The sequence below is a fragment of the Cebus imitator genome, unplaced genomic scaffold (assembly GCF_001604975.1).
Source record: "Cebus imitator isolate Cc_AM_T3 unplaced genomic scaffold, Cebus_imitator-1.0 Scaffold127, whole genome shotgun sequence".
NCBI lineage: Eukaryota > Metazoa > Chordata > Mammalia > Primates > Cebidae > Cebus > Cebus imitator.
In genome coordinates, this window is record NW_016107442.1 from 3454200 (window position 1) to 3467880 (window position 13681).

Sequence of the window (13681 nt, forward strand, 5' to 3'; positions counted from 1 at the left end):
CCACTGGCCTGTATTTACCTAAGTTATTAAACTGGTTCATAAGGCTCTTAATAATCTGGCCTTTGATTTCTTTTCCAACCTCAACGATCACCATTTGTGCACACCAGTATTCTGCACTCTTTCCAGTTCTGCGTCAAGAACATATGCCCATGCCATCTATATTACTTTCAACATTCTCTGTCCTGACCTCTTCAAGCAGCACCCTCCTCCTTCTCAAACATCAGAGCTCTGCCTGCATCTTTTCTGTAAGAAGTCTCCATTAACTGCACTTCCTACATTTATGCCATCCTCTTGTTTCCTTCATCACATCTACTGTTCATTCTGATTCTCCTTCTTTACTCTTATAAGGATGCTTTTGATTACCATGGGGCCCTCCGGGATAATCCAGATAACCTCTTCATTTCAAGATCCTTAATCACTTTTGTAAAGTCCCTTTTACCATGTAATATCACATAGCCACAGCTTCTGGAGCGTAGGACATGGGCTTCTTTGGGCACAGAGGGCCATTATTCAGTCTATTCAAGGTGAAGGTTGGGAAGCAGAGTGGGTAGAGCATTCTAGGCTGAAAGAACAGCTCATTCAAAGCCTGAGATAAGAAGCACAGTGCACTCAGATCCTGAAAGAAGACAATGTGGATAGAACCCAGACAGAAAAAAAAGTTATGAGATGAGAAGAGAGACATAAAAATGTGCCAGATGGTATACAGGCTTGTTTCCATGTTGAGAACCTTGGTTCCAAACATAACAGCAATGAGAAGCCATTGGAGTCCATCATGCATTGGGAGTGTTATAAGCAGATTTATATATTTTTAGAAGATCACTCTGGCTTCAGTGTAAAGAATGGACTGGAGATGCCAAGGGTGGGAGTGAAGGGAAATTTCATTTACATTTCTGGAAAATGTCAGAGAACATACTTTCATAACTCTAGACATCTCGTGTGAACTGTGGTATTATCAATAATACTACTACATGATAATGAAATTTCTTTACATATTTTATTGCTTACATTTCACAAATTCTTTCTTAATACTCATGCCACTCTGTGATAGAGTACAAATCCTCTCAGGCAAGTGAGATGACTATACATCAAAATGTTAACTATCTTGCCAAAAGTGGTTCATGCAGATAGAAGCTGAGCCAAAAGTAGACCAAGACTTCAATACTTTTGTACCTTGATTTACATTGCTTTTCTCCTGAGAAGGGACTTTTTAGCAATCCCAGTTTTCATTATGCAAGTTTAATGAATTTATAAACTGGTTCTCTATTATTTTTCCATTTTCCAGGCAGGAAAGCAGAAATCAATGAATTAATGAGTTTATCTCATCATGAGAGTTGACCATCACTATCATCCTTGTATCACTTTAGAATATTTCTGTGTAGCATAGGTCAACTTACATTCTATACTCACTGGTCAAAGGAAGAAAAATAATTTCTCAGAATTGTTGCCTTATTTGCAGTTAGAAGAATGGTGACAACTCTCTGTAAGACAGACAGCTTGAAAAAAAACAAGTGAGCTTTTTGCCTTGCCTTTTCCCCAGCAGGCCCCTTACTGCTCCCTGCTCAGCATAACAGACCATTAAACATGTTGGATCTAATGTAATGACTCATGTCGCATGTTCGCTCTTTCCTATCATATTAATCACCAGTTGCTGTAATATCCTGTTTGTTAAAACTAAGCAATAACGCAAATCCTCATAACAGCAACCCTCAATTAAAGAGAATTTGTTTCCCTTGCACCTAAGCACAATGAGAAAGAATCAAATGACAGCGAAACAAGCTACTGGTCATTTTAAAGAAGCAAGAAAAAAATAAAATACTTTCAATTGCTGACATGGGGCCAGGATACTGTGAATTAATTATGTGAGAAAGTCAGGAAAGACAAAAACCCCAATTCCTGAACTTGCCATTAAAGATGTGTCCAGTTACCTACTAATTTCATTCACTAATTCATTCAGTCACTCAAACCAGGTTAGAAGACAGATATAGAGCACATAGTGCAATGTCAAGACAAAAGACAAGAGCAGAGGCAGTCTCTGCTGTCAAAGTGCTCCCACTGTGCCATAGAAAAAAAGCACTCCACTACCCAGGACGCTGATTACAAAATGGCACAATTTCAACCCAAGCTAACATAAACAAAAAAGAGAAACGATCATACCATTGAAAAGTTCCATTGTTTTGGGCATTTCTAGATTCAGATATTCAAACATCCGACTGAATTCTGTCTCTCTGCATCACAAATTATGCTTTTTTTGATGTTGGTTTTTATTTTTGTTTTTTGGTGCCAAAATCACCTCCAACCACTCGACTTCCATTCCACCAGCCTGGCAACACCATGGAAAGGAGAGCATCCCTTTTCTAATCATTCCAGCAAAAGCATCAGACTTGACTCATCAGGATTATTGTATGTATCCTTTTCTGAACCAATCACTGGTCAAGGGCATGGTATTGCCAATGGACCAGTTATCTGCCCTGCCACCCCAGGTAGGAAGAGTGGTTTGCTTCACTTAAACCATATTAACTGACAGCGTGAACCAAGTAAATAAATAAATAAAAGTGCTCATCCAAACAAACAAACGAAAAAAAAGAAATGAGAGCCATAAGGAGTTACAGGTTAGAGGAGTATGCACAAAATACAGGGAGGATATGGAGGAGATGAGCTAAATCTATCTATGGGTGGGGAAATCAGAAAAGCCTTCTCATTCTTGAACTGGATCATGAAGGGTAGGTAGGTGTTTGCTCCACAGACAAGGAGTTTTGCTTCCTGAGCAAAAGCATTGAGCCATGAAACATTTTGACTTGCTTGGGGAAGTATAGGATATTCTGCATTAGGCCACACTTTACCTCCCCCATCTCTCCTGTCCCTGGATCTTCACAGATATGTCCACTTATGGTCCCTCTATTCAGAAGTCTCTACCTGCTCCAGGTTCTGAGCTGACACTCGAGAAATGTGCATGCTTCCAGCACTAAAATCCACAGCCGCAAGGAGGGTGGAGCTTGGGGGCTGCTTCTTGAGACACATTCACTACCAAATCCACAAGATGAGCTTTCTGTTCAGTTGATTCTTATTTTACATCCAACCACAGATATTACTGAGCTGCTACTATGGGGCGGACTTCGTTCCAGGCCTGGGATCATAAGGCTTCACAGAGGTTAATTTCTAGTTGGACAGGAGCAGACAAACACATAATAAATAAATGCATAAGATCATACCATGAAGTTGTTATAAGAATAGTAAATCAGTTGGGTAATAGGATACAGATTGGAGAGAGAGAATTAGTAAAAGGAATGGCTATGTCAGTGAATGTGGCTAGACAGGGTCCAGCAGCCAACTTTTGAAGCGAGATCTAAAGGACAAGAAGCCATGCACAAACCTTGGCAGAACATCATTTCCGGTAGAAGACTAAAAGTGCAAAGGCCCTGGAGTCGAAGCAAGCTTTGGCATGTGTGAGAGCTGGAAAAAGAATCTCTCTGTCATGTTCCTTCATAATCAGAGCTTTGGGCTGAACCCCAATTCATACTGAGGCCCCAAATTTTTGCCATCACATCTTCAAAAGCAGGCTTCTTTCCTCAAGAGCAATGGCTACCCTTTATTAAGCATCCTCTGTATTCTAAGGCCATGATTTTGTTTTAACTGTACTCACATTATGTCACAGAACCCTGAAAGGTAGATACTGTTGTATCTGCCTTAGAGCAGTTGAGAAATGTGCTCAAAGTCACAGGGCTGAAGAGTGACTAGCCCAAGATTTACATGGAGACCCCAAAGTTCATATTTTTCATCCTGCTTCATCTCTATTGGAATAAACTATCTACATGCCACATCAAATGATGGAAAACATACTGCAAATTCTTCCCAAAGGCTAAATATAGAGACCTCTTACTCCTGAATCTTGGCTTATTGCAGTTGCTATCAGGAGAAAAGTGTTCTAATAAAGGCTCAAAATATAGAAGAGACTCCATATTCAAAGTCTAATCATACTAAAATTGCATGCAAATGGGTTCTTGAGACAATGATGGAGAATGCAACCAACCTCACCACAAAAGCACATTGTTCTTTGGAAGCCCACATTGTTTTATTTTGTTTTGTTTTCCTAAGAAAATTGATAGTAAAATGTACTGTCTCCTATTTTAATCCTGGAGAAATAGGCACAGAAAATGTGGTGAGTACACGAAGGTACTATGGTTATTTTTCAGTATTTGTCCTTTGTCAAGAGCAAAGATTGAGAAATAAAAGGCTAGTCAAAGAGCTCATTGTTTGTTCTACAGCAACATTTTAAATATGTTTTAAAGGGCATCTATCTCTAAAGATTGTCCATGGAAAGTGGAGGCAGGGAATAGAAAATTCTATGTCCAAGTTTGGGAAATTATGCATCTACATTTGAAGATTCAGGCTGAGATGTCCTGCAATAAATAAATCTCTTTCACTTTGCTAAATCCTTCATTGTTCAAAGTTATTTAACTCTAGAATGCCCCTTTTGGTAACATATAGCTATATTGCCTGGGCCAGAATTCCTTAGAATCTGCTTGGTAAAATGTTGGTCTGTACCAGTTTAGACAAATAATCTTTCTCCTATCTCACTCTGGTGGATTATTTGCAATAGAAGCCCCGATCTGTTCACACTGCGCTGTCTTCCTGATCTTGGTAGACAACCCTCCCCCGAATCATCCACACCCCACTCCAAACACACAAACTCTGAACATAACCATGGGACTTGCATTGCCTAATAGGGCAACACTAAACACATGCAAGAAAAGACTTGAAAAGGCTTGCACTGTCTTGATGTTCTTGACGCTCCTGTTACCTTCTCCACGTGAAGAAGCCAAAGCTAGATTTCTTCATGTGAAAGAAGCACCTCTTCATTTGCTGTTGCCATGTGAAATCACATGGAGCAAAGACAAGCCATCCCATCACAGGTCTCTTCTAGACCAACCAGCCCCCTGCCAACCTGCCAACTGACCAGGGACATGTGAGTGAGCTCCAGCTGAGACCAGCAAAGGAATTACCCAGCTGAGTCTGGCCCAAGTTGCCAGCCCACAGAATTGTGAACAAAAAAAAAAAAAAAAAAATTTTCATTTTAACTACTAAATGTTAGGGTAGTTTATTCTCAGAAGTGAAAGCTAACTGATACACTCACTATTAATACAGAAGCATTTTAGCCCTGTGCTCGGAAAAAAAAAAAAAAAAAAAAAACCTTAAGGAAAATAAAGACCTTTTGGCTTCTTTATTATATATAATGCTTTTTGGGGGCCACAATATTATCTCCTATAATGTTTTTTAAATGAAATCCAAATGTTATCACAGATCCCTCTCTAATAGAGGAAAATGCATCTGAATCGTAGATTTTCAATTAGTGACAACTGGAATTATCTTGAAAGCTCACAAAGGTGTTTACCTTGATCACACACCATCATCCCTTCATGGACTAATATACTCCCCTTTGTCAAAACAAACATGGGTTCCAATTATTATGAACCAGGTAAATGCATTACAATTTTTAAGTGGCTTCTAACCCTCATAGATGATTCTGATCCAGGGAATCTTAAAATTAATAAACTGTGAAAGGTGTATCTTTGGTCCTTGTTGGATGAAAATAAACATTAATACCCTGCTGATGAGTCATTAATACATCTCAATAGTAAGAAATAAAACAACACTGCTACTTTCACTAGGAGAAAAGCAGTTAATTATGTTGGTAGTGAGGGTCATAATGCTGGAACCTGGGCTTATGGGGAACCACAAACCTGAGAAGTTTATTAAGTAATAAATAATATTTCCATCAGCTATAATAAAACTTTTAAAAAATGATAACCAATTGGCAAAGTGGGAGTTTACAAGGTAGAGAGGGGAAACAGCAGCTCAGAATGTCTTCCCAGACATGTCTGCCTTCCCAGTACACACTGTGAAAACATAATTCCCAACTCATTAGGGAGCAAAGGGATGAGTGGAGAGAAATGCTAATTATACATTAGCTCAGTTAGCTAAATTCAGATGGGGTAATATCACATGGACTGATGGAATAAGCCATAAAATTTTAAATTCCAGGCAGACTACTGCAAATGGTTTTTAAAGAAGCAAACCAATTCCCATTCTCCAAAAACCACAGACTGGAAGATGGGAATTATCTATTTGAGCAGAAAGGCAAAATTCACTCTGAAGAAGTTGATAATCAGTTGGTGAAATCTTCAGAAATTAAGGGTAAAGGTCATCTCCAAAAGAAATGTCCTTACTATATATACAATTAATACTGAGGTCCAGGGGGTAGATCAAATAAAAACTGGGAATTCAAGTGGGAGGAGACAAAAAATTAACTAGCAGATAATCCCAGGCATTAAAACAATCACTTTCCTTTGTTATAAAAATAGCACACTTTATCCATTCTATTGCTGGTGGACATGTGGATGGTTTCTATTTTGTGATATTACAAGCAGTGCTGCTATCAGGTCTTATGTGTTTCCTGGTGCACAGGTGCAAGAGTTATATTTACGGCTGTGATGCTCATTAAAATCACCTGTGGAATCTTTACTAGCTACTGATGCTCTGCCCCCATCACAGAGTAATTGAACAACTAATCAAAATACATGGATGGAGGTGGAGGTGATGGGAGGATGGGATGGGAGGTGGACGTCAAGTTTTTTTTCCAGCATTTAATTTTTAAATATTCAAATTTCATCAACAGTTTTGATATGGTTTGGCTCTGTGTCCCCACCCAAATCTCATCTTGAATTGCACTCCCCTAATTCCCACGTCTTATAGGAGGGACCCAGTGGGAGGTAATTGAATCATGGGGGAAGTTTCCCCCATACTGTTCTTGAGGTAGTGAATACGTCTCACAAGATCTGATGGTTTGATAAGGGGAAAACTGTTTCACTTGGTTCTCATTCTCTCTCATGTCGCTGCCATGTGAGACATGCCTTTCACCTTCTACCATGATTGTGAGGCCTCTCCAGCCACATGGAACTGTAAGTCTAATAAACTTCTTTCTTTTTGTAAATTGCCCAGTCTCAGTTATGTCTTTATTAGCAACATGAAAATGGACTAAAACAAGTTTCAAAATGTGTTTTATATCTCTTTTCTTTTATTTTCCAATTGAAGATCACATCTTACGTTTAATTGTGATGTCTCTGATTTCTCTACATATAAAACAATTTCTCTGCCTTTTCTTTTCTCATGACATTGACTTTTTAAAGAGTCCATACCAGCTTCTTAAAAAAATTTTCTATGTTCTAGAGTGTTTCCTAATGATGTCATTTTTCTCAATTATCTGGCCTCTGTATTTGTTGTAAACTGGAGGTGAGGTATAGAAGCTTGATCAAATTCAAGTTAAATATTCTTATTAGGAACACTTTCTAGCTGATGCTATGAACTCCTATGGCATCAGGTGACCCATCATGATGGAGTGCCCCACTGTTAGTCGTGCCAAGTTTGGTCACTTGGTATGCTGTATCTCTGCAAGGTAACTTTATTTTAATTGAAGTTAAGATCAATGGGCTCAGTAATCCTAAATCAATTTAAAAAGAAATAGTTCTGGCCGGGCGCGGTGGCTCATGCCTGTAATCCCAGCACTTTGGGAGGCCGAGGCGGGTGGATCACGAGGGCAAGAGATCGAGACCATCCTGGTCAACATGGTGAAACCCCGTCTCTACTAAAAATACAAAAAATTAGCTGGGCATGGTGGTGAGTGCCTGTAATCCCAGCTACTCAGGAGGCTGAGGCAGGAGAATTGCCTGAACCCAGGAGGCGGAGGTTGCGGTGAGCCGAGATCGCGCCATTGCACTCCAGCCTGGGTAACAAGAGCGAAACTCTGACTCAAAAAAAAAAAAAAAGAAAGAAAGAAAGAAATAGTTCTTTAAAATTTCTCAGATTATTTCTCACTTAAGTGGGCAATATTGTGGCAGTTAGAGTCATTCAGAAAAATATGAGAAAATGCAATGGTCATCACATACTTTCCTTTCTCATTCAGTAGCCTCAAAACAGTAATTGATTACGGCATTAGTATCTACTCAGTTTCAGACCCATTAAATTTTATCTCATTTAATCCTCATGGTAGCCTCATGAGGTTATCATTACTCTTATTATTTTAAAGAGGGGGAACTGAAGCTCAGAGAGGTCAAGTCACAAGGTCAAACAATAAGTGAAAAGGCAGGATTGAAACTCAGGTTTATGTGATTCCAGTCTTTTTCCACTATCCAGAGCTGGTTTTTCCTTCATAACCAATATGTTTTTTTTGTTTGTTTTTTTTGTTGTTTTTTTTTTTCCGTAGGCCTAAAACCGTAAATGAGAGAGACCAATCCATCTGTTATTTCCTCTTCCTTGGAATTAAAGTATCTGACCACTTTCATAACCCTTCTGAAACTCTTTCTCATCCAGGATTAAGCCACCCTGACTCCATACCAGAGAATTTAGTATTTTGCAGAGCAGTATGCAACATTTCCTAAAGGAGCTACCTGAAACCCACAAAGGTTAAGTGCACTACCGAAAGTCACATCATCAAAGACAACAGTGCTTCGGAAGCAGTGCAGTGCTCGTATTGAGCAATGCAGCTCTCAATGAAATCCAACTGCAAAGGATACTGAAGAATTGATACACACAAAGGCAACAGAAAAAAATCAACCGGAGGAGTATAACCTTAAATGGAGAGATGCTTTGAAAAATAAGCTCAGAAAACAACAATAAGTGTGACTAAAATTGACTGGGCAATTTTGTACCAAGCGCTTCCCCAGATTATCTTAAATCATCTCTGCAAGAAACTTAGGAGTCTAGTACTAAATAAATCCCTATTTTACAGGTGAAAAAAACAAAACAAAACAAAACAAAGGTCAGAGACCTAAGAAAACTAGCTGAGCTTGAACATAAACCCGAACTGCCTGATTCCAGATTCATGAGACCAACCGTTATACAATATTTTCTTTTCTACACAGGTGTTAGGAGGAAAACTGAAAACAGAAACTTCATGCTAATCAAATCTTCCAACATTGAAAGTCAGTACCATAGTAGTGAAAATAAAAGCTCTGGAGCCAACTACCTAGGTTCAAATCACAGTATCTCCAGTGGAATGAGCTTGGGAAAGACTTTTAAACTTTATGTAAAGTGTAGAGACAGCAATAATTCCTACCTCATATGGTTGTTAAATTAATATAAGCAAAGTGCTTGAAAGAACATCTTTTACTAAGTACTCTGAAGGTACTAGCTACTATCAATTTAAATCGTTTCTATTTTCTTCATTGCCAATTCAGTTGATCCTATTTCTTTATTACCTCCAACAACAATCATATCCTCTAAACTCATTTCCCACTTTTTTCTAAGTCCACTCTCATCTTTAAAATAAACTTTATTCATCTTACTTGCTTATTAGACCTTTCACTCACTTCTTATTTGGTGTCAGTTTATAATAATGTTTGCGGAACTCAGAAATTATTATCTGTTCTTGCTCATGAGGAAATCCTAATTCAGAGAGACTAAATAATTTATCTAAGGTTGCTCAACTAATGAATAAAATAACTGGACCAAGGACCCAGGTACACTGCTTCTCATCTGGTAGTTTTTTCCTAACAGCATGCTGTCTCGTGGTCTCCAGATTCTAATCTTCCTAAAATACACCACATATTATATCACTTAGCATAAAACTCTTCAATGACTCCCTCTTGTTAAGTGAAATAAAATTCCTAACCTTAAAAATACGGCTAAAGCCTGCAGTTTTATCTCCTGTGGATACCTGTACTCCAGATTTAACACCTTTTTTGCTCCACAGCACAGTCTATTTTCACCCCAATACCTTTTCTCTCCTCCTCTATTATTGCCTCTTAAAAGTCATTTCCAGCTTTCAAACCCATCTCTATTACCAACAACTTCATAAGGCTTTCACTGAATTCCCCCAGTCCAGGTGAAGTATCTTTTCTCATCCTATTTATATCATTTACTACATTGTAAGATGTTTGAGAGAAGGCCTCAAAACCTCCAACAGCCTGCCTGGCACATAGGATGTGCTCAACAAATAGTTGGTAAATTAAGTTGAATTTATGCCTCATCAAATTTGACACCAAAGTAAAGAGATAAGGCAGTAGCAATGCCCAGACTTCTGTATGCTTGATACGGAACAGTTCCAACTATCACCTCAGTTATGTCCCCAGTGTCTTTTGCATTTCCTTTTATTTTATGTCTCCGCTGCTACTCTGGTTCAGGCTCTGATCTATTCTCTCCGAGACAATTGCAATGCTCTCCTAATTGGTTTGTCTACCTGCTATCTCTCTCCACTCCCATCTATCCTTCCCAGGGCCGCTAAATTAATCTTTCAATAATGCAGTTCCAATCACTCAAGCAGGAACAATTTCATTAGTATCATGAAACATGAGTTAAGATGCCCTCCAGAACAGTCAATATGTCAGGAGCATTTGCCAGTGAAAAGGCTGTCAATATCCTCCAGGTAGGCATGACCCACTGGCCACTGTGGGATGTTGAAAATATCACTGAATGGCAAGTGAAAGTAGGCAGCTATAAGCAAGGCAGACAGAAGAAAGGCTATAAAGACAGACCAAAGCACTGCTTAAAGCAACCAGGCTTGCTGGATTATTTTAGGAAATATATATATATATATATATATATATATATATATATATATATATATATATATACTTTGCCCAAGAGGCACCCAGCAGCTGGGCCTTTGCTCAAAGTGGTCACAGATCATCTTGACAGCAGCAGTCATCATGAACCCTTGAGCATGATGTCACCAGCCCTCTGGTGGTGTCATAACTAACCCTCCTCATCCCCCAGTCTACTCCCCAAAGAAAGCCAAGTGATCACATCTCAGCTGCAGAGCTCATGAATGGAATGGGCTGATCTTTAGAGCCAGACAGGTCTGAGTTTGAATCCTTGTTCTACCATTCTCTAACTATATGATTTGAACAAGTTATTCAGGTTCAGTTTTGACATCTTTGAACCGGCAATACTAATAGTCACATAATCAGGTTGTTTTAAGGATGGTGGGAGATAACACATATAAAGTTCCTGACAAAGATTTTACTAAATAAATACAAATGGACCTAAAGAACAGAGAGAACAGGCAAGACTTTCTTCTTGGGCCAGGCTTAAATGTGAGAAACTCTGAGTTTTGAGAAAAGAAGTCCATTCAATTCTGTGTGCCCTCTAATTATTTTAAGGTACTACATTGATACTCTAAGAACGCATTCATTCAACAATTGTCAATTCATAGTCACTTTGAAAGATGCATAAATAATACATTGGTTTTAAATAAAGTAAAATTTAGTCCCTCCCCAGGGTTGCTCACAAGTGGGAAAAAATTTTCATGAAAGCAAACAATCACCGATTTCGAGCACATGTGCCTAGTAGTTTAGAGAAAATCCATGGAAAAAGAACAAAAATAATTCCATATGAGGTGCGTCATGGAAAAGATAGAGAAACTACCATGGAAAGTGAGACAAAAATAATATGGAATAATATGGAAGCCAACCATGGTAGCTTAAGCCTGTAATCCCAGCTACTCAAGAGACTCAGGCAAAAGAAATGTTTGAGCCCAGGAGTTCAAGACCACCCTAGGCAACATGGCAACAAGACTCAGTCTCAAAAAAAAATTAAAAAAGAGTTCAGCAGTTCAGCTGAGGAAGGAGTTCAGAGCTGGAAGTCACCATAAAGTAAAGACCTGTGGAAGAGAACTGAACTTCCCAGTGAATGGAAAAATAGGACTTCAGACTACTGGATCTAAATTTCAAAGGGCAGAGGGAACTCCCCTGATCTAAGAATCTAAAAATAAACAGAATAAGGAATAGCATAAGCAAAGCACAAAATGAGAGTCATTCCACACATAGGAACATGGTAATGGGGAGGCCAACACTAATGAGTCTTGGGAGTAGCGAGGGCATAAAAGAGAAAGGGCATGCAGAGCCCTCAGCTTGACTGGCCTTTCCTGAAACCTAAATTCATTTGTAAGGACAAAAATTCCACTTTTGTGGAACATCGATTAGTTCAGTCACTGTGAGAGGCAGTTTGGAGATTTATCAAAGAATTTGAAACAGACCTATTGTTTGACCCAGTAATCCCATTACTGAGTATATACTCAAAGGAAGATAACTGATTCTACCAAAAAGACTCATACACACATATGTTCATTGCAGTACTATTCACAATAGCAAAGACACAGAATCAACCTAGGTGCCCATCAGTGGTGGACTGAATAAATAAAAGGTGGTGTGTATACACCATGAAATACTACACAGCCATAAAAAGTGCAATCACATCCTTTGCAACAACATGGATGTGGCTTGAGGCCACTATCCTAAGTGAATTAATGCAGGAACAGAAAGCCAAATACCACATGTTCTCACCTATAAGTGGGAGCTAATATTGGGTTCACATGGACATAAAGGTGGGAACAGTAGACACTAGGGCCTACTAGAGGGGAGAGAGAAGAAAGCTGGCAACGTTTGAAAAACTACCTATTGCATGCTATGCTCCCTACTTGGGTGACAGGATCATTTGTACCGCAAATCTCAGCAATATACCCATGGTACAATCCTGCACTGTGAGGAATAATAGATTGTCAGGGAATCGGGGGGCATTTGCAGATTTGCAAATGATCCTGCAAATCTCAGCATCACGCAATATACCCATGGAACAATCCTGCATGTGTACCCTGAATCTAAAATAAAAGTTGAACCTATAACAAATGAAATAAAGAATTCTACCTATCAGGCTCTGTCTAGGATTCTGTTTATGGGATTTTATCTCTGTGCTCCTATGACACTTCTCTGTACTTCTACCACAAAATTACAACTCTCTACCTTGTATAGTTACTTGTGTGCATACATCCTCTTCAACAGCAGAAACCAGGGATCTCTCATCTTCACATTGCCAATGCCTAGCACAATGCACACAGTAGGTGCTATGCAAAAATGCTTGCCATGCAAATGTTTACCCTCTTGGACTCAACTTCTAAAGACATAATTGCAATTTAAATATCTTAATTATCTATTTCAATTCAGACTAATAACAGTTTCGTTTATTAAGTTTTCACTATATGCTAGACACCTTACTAGGTGCTTTAAGCATATATGTTATTTCTCATTCATTTAGAATAAGAAAAAGTGCCATTTTACAGAGCCTACAATAGCACCTAGCATAGAGTAAATACCCAAGAAATATTTACTGAATTAATATAGAAAGGAAAGGAGGAAACATCAGAGGTTCAGAGAAGTGAAGGGACCTCTCCAAGGTCACTATGGTTTTTAGTGACAAGGAAGACACTAATACCCCCTGATTCCCTGACAATCTATCATTCCTCGTATTGTAATATACCTGGGTTAGGCATACTGATCTTAAAGGTTTCTGTCTGCTTGTGGTAGACTGAACCATATCCCCCAAATATTTCAGTTTCTGAATCCCTGGAATGTGTGAATATGTTGTCTTACATAGTAAAAGGGACTTATCAGATGGGATTAATTTAAGGATTTTGAGATGGGAAATTATCCTGGATTATCCAGGTAGGCCTGGTGTAATCACAAATGTTCTTATAAAAGGAAGACAGAGTGAGATTTTATCACATTGGAGGAGTGTCAGAATGATAGGGCACCAGAAAATTTCAACCAGTCATTGCTGGCTTTAAAGATAGAGGAAAACGCTGCGACTCATGGAATAAAGGCAACCCATAGAAGCACAAAAGGGCAAGCAAACA

The 13681-nt window shown here is 38.8% G+C and overlaps 1 long non-coding RNA gene across 1 annotated transcript in view; it reads right to left on the reverse strand.

The window, feature by feature from the left end:
• The window catches only part of LOC119473004, a 61187-nt gene extending 58904 nt beyond the window's left edge, over positions 1–2283 (reverse strand). The window contains exons 1-2 of the long non-coding RNA XR_005202168.1: positions 2155–2283; positions 1343–1349 (exon numbers count right to left, since the gene is read on the reverse strand). This is a non-coding gene — a long non-coding RNA (uncharacterized LOC119473004). The remainder of the gene's footprint in view (positions 1–1342; positions 1350–2154) is intronic.
• Positions 2284–13681: the final 11398 nt, after the last annotated feature.